The sequence below is a fragment of the Pseudorasbora parva genome, chromosome 13, assembly GCF_024679245.1.
Source record: "Pseudorasbora parva isolate DD20220531a chromosome 13, ASM2467924v1, whole genome shotgun sequence".
Lineage (NCBI taxonomy): Eukaryota > Metazoa > Chordata > Actinopteri > Cypriniformes > Gobionidae > Pseudorasbora > Pseudorasbora parva.
In genome coordinates, this window is record NC_090184.1 from 46,592,780 (window position 1) to 46,596,374 (window position 3,595).

The following is a 3,595-nucleotide window of genomic DNA, read 5'->3' on the forward strand; positions in this document are numbered from 1 at the left end:
AATAAATCTCAAAAATCCCCATTTACAAAAGCAAGATATGTCATAATTCTTACTTTTTATGTCACAATTGACTATAAAATATAATAAGTTAGACATTTAATCTCAGAAATATGACACAGTATGTCATAACTCTCCGGATCACACTCGTGTGGCTCAGATTATTCCTCAGCTGGATGAATGATGATCATGTAATATTCAATAAATCTATGATCCCGTTCGCATCAGATGTGGAGGCCGTTGTGTTTGTTGATGATGTATTTTGTTATTTTTTTGTTGTTGTTGGTATTATTATTATCTTTACAACTGTTTTAACTATGCTTGTTTTTAATTTTTGATTCGTCCACGTGTTATTCTTTTCTTCTCATGCAGGTTATCCTGTTTTAATTCATTTCTATGTAAAGCACTTTGAATTGCCATTGGGTATGAAATGTGTTATACCAATAAACGTGCCTTTCCTAAACATCGCCTCAGTTTGTGAGATCTCAGCGGGTGAACTTTATAGCTTTCCATGTGACGTGGAAGCAAGTGTGTGTGTGTGTGGTCTGGTAAACCCTACATTATGGGGACAAAATGCCCCCCCAAAGATGGCAATATCCGAAATCCTTGTCCTTGTGGGGACATTTTTCGGTCCCCATGAGGAAAACATCTGATAAATCAAACAGTTTTTTTTTCTTTTTTCGAGAAAGTACAAATGCAGAATGTTTCCTTTGATGGGTAGGTTTAGGGGCTGTGTGTGTGTGTGTGTGTGTGTGTGTGTGTGTGTGTGTGTGTGTGTGTGTGTGTGTGTGTGTGTGTGTGTGTGTGAGTGTGCCCGCCTTCACTGAAACCATTAGAGTGTGTGCACTGTCAGAGAAAAAGGTACATTTCTGTCACTGGGGCGGTACCGTAAGGTACAAAACCAAAAAGGTAGTAATACACACGCTTAAAGTACTGATATGTACCATTTAGGGGTGAGTAAGGTACAAAGATGTACCTTTTTACTTTAGTAACTTAGGGTACAGCCCAAGAGTGTGCCCAAGACAGAGTATGTGTATGTGTGTGTGAGAGAGAGAGAGAAAAAGTGTGTGAGTGTGTGTGTGTGTGTTTGTGAGAGAGTGTACCCGGCTTCACTGAAACCATTAGTGTGTGTGTGTGTGTGTGTGTGTGTGTGTGTGCTGTACTTCTGTTTCACAGCTCATAGACGTGTTGACGTCTCCCATCATTCCAGCGGTCAGAGCGTCTCCATGATCACTGTAATCTGGACAAACACAGGTTTGGCTTCAGAAATCCCACAGGACATAAATCAACATGAAGGACAAACATCCAGAGAAAGGAGAACAAACATCTAAAGCTCATCGTTACTAACCGGCGGTCAACAGGTCACACACAAACTAACACTTACTCACTATATCACATTAAAGGCACAATATGTACGATTTACATCAGTGACATCATCATCTCTGGTGTTATTGTGTAGTAACCATGGCAACACTATCGCCGCTTTAATATCTGATGTGTTTTTGTGTAGTAACCATGGCAACACTATCGCCGCTTTAATATCCGATGTGTTATTGTGTAGTAACCATGGCAACACTATCGCCGCTTTAATATCCGATGTGTTATTGTGTAGTAACCATGGCAACACTATCGCCGCTTTAATATCTGATGTGTTATTGTGTAGTAACCATGGCAACACTATCGCCACTTTAATATCTGATGTTATTGTGTAGTAACCATGGCAACACTATCGCCGCTTTAATATCTGATGTGTTATTGTGTAGTAACCATGGCAACACTATCGCCACTTTAATATCTGATGTGTTATTGTGTAGTAACCATGGCAACACTATCGCCGCTTTAATATCTGATGTGTTATTGTGTAGTAACCATGGCAACACTATCGCCACTTTAATATCTGATGTTATTGTGTAGTAACCATGGCAACACTATCGCCGCTTTAATATCTGATGTGTTATTGTGTAGTAACCATGGCAACACTATCGCCACTTTAATATCTGATGTGTTATTGTGTAGTAACCATGGCAACACTATCGCCGTTTTAATATCTGGTGTGTTTTATTAGACTCTGTTTGGATCATTGATGGACAGAAACTAATGATTGTTCTCCAGCTCAACACAGTTAGTCTTATTGTTTAAATCTGCTGTTGTTGATTTACCGCTCAGAGTGCCGTGTTTTACCGCCTAATATGATCTCGCTCACCGCAGTGTCCACAAGAGTCTCATAGTAGCGTTACAACATCACTGTAACACACTCTGATATTATTTAACAGAGCTGCGTTACACACACACACTAGCGGAAGAAGCGGAATTGCTCGCGGCAGAATAAAAGCTCCGCCCACACAAGACACGCCCCTGTTCTGAAATATTACATACTGTGCCTTTTATCTGTTGTTTATAAATATATGAAGGATCAACACGACTCTATAGATACTCCAGATTAACACCAGATGATGATGATGAGTGTGTGTGTGTGAGAGAGAGAGAGAGAGTGTGTGTGATGGGTAGGTTTAGGGGCAGTGTGTGTGTGTGTGTGTGTGTGATGGGTAGGTTTAGGGGCAGTGCCAGTGTGTGTGTGTGTGCGTGTGATGGGTAGGTTTAGGGGCAGTGTGTGTGTGTGTGTGATGGGTAGGTTTAGGGGCAGTGTGTGTGTGTGTGTGTGTGATGGGTAGGTTTAGGGGCAGTGTGTGTGTGTGCGTGTGATGGGTAGGTTTAGGGGCAGTGTGTGTGTGTGTGTGTGTGTGCGTGTGATGGGTAGGTTTAGGGGCAGTGTAAGGGGTACAGTTTGTACACACAATCTGAGGAATCTCACACACACAACACCTTCTCTCTCACTCACACACACGCACGCACGCACGCACGCACGCACGCACGCACGCACGCACACACACACAGTGATGGACTGAAATCAGGTCGCCCTCAGTTTCTGTGGTGTAATAAACACTCGTTCAGATGCTCAGATCACTTCATGTTTTTAATCGGTACATAAATACATTTTCCATCATATACTGTGACATCTTTAAAATCATCTTATAAAATATCAAAAATATGCGTTTTCTATTTGAAGGTTATCTTTACAAAAACACACGTTAGGTCTTTAAAACGGAACCCCGTGTGTGCTGTGGAGCTCCACCGGCAGCGCTGCACTGAATCGGGATCGGTGTGACGTCACACACTCCGTGAGCGGATCACGTCAGCGGCGGCTCACCGCGGCTCTGACGTCACGCGCGCTCAGATCCTCCGCGGACCGGCTGCCTCCGGCGCGCTCCCGTTAGAAACCGCGAGCTCGCGCCGAGCGTCACGTGATGAGATGAAGCTGATCAGAGCCTGAGGGGAAATAAGAGCAACACATTCATCACATCAAACCTGCGTCCAGAAGGAGGAGAAGAAGAAGAGGAGGAGGAGGAGGGGGAGGAGGAAGAGGAGAAGAAGAGGAGGAGGAGAAGAAGAGGAGGAGGAGAAGAAGAAGAGGAGGAGGAGGAGGAGAAGGAGGAGGAGGAGGAGGTGGAGGAGGAGGAGGAGGAGGAGGAGGAGGAGAAGAAGAAGAGGAGGAGGAGGAGGAGGAGGAGGAGGAGGAGGAGGAGGAGGAGAAGAAGAA

General features: G+C 44.0%; 1 protein-coding gene across 1 annotated transcript in view; it reads right to left on the reverse strand.

Moving 5' to 3' along the window:
* Positions 1-2,943: 2,943 nt before the first annotated feature.
* Positions 2,944-3,595, reverse strand: part of prr16 (proline rich 16) — a 7,583-nt gene continuing 6,931 nt past the window's right edge. Inside the window, exon 3 of the mRNA XM_067412835.1 lies at positions 2,944-3,324. The gene's annotated coding sequence lies outside the window, so the exon portion shown is untranslated. The remainder of the gene's footprint in view (positions 3,325-3,595) is intronic.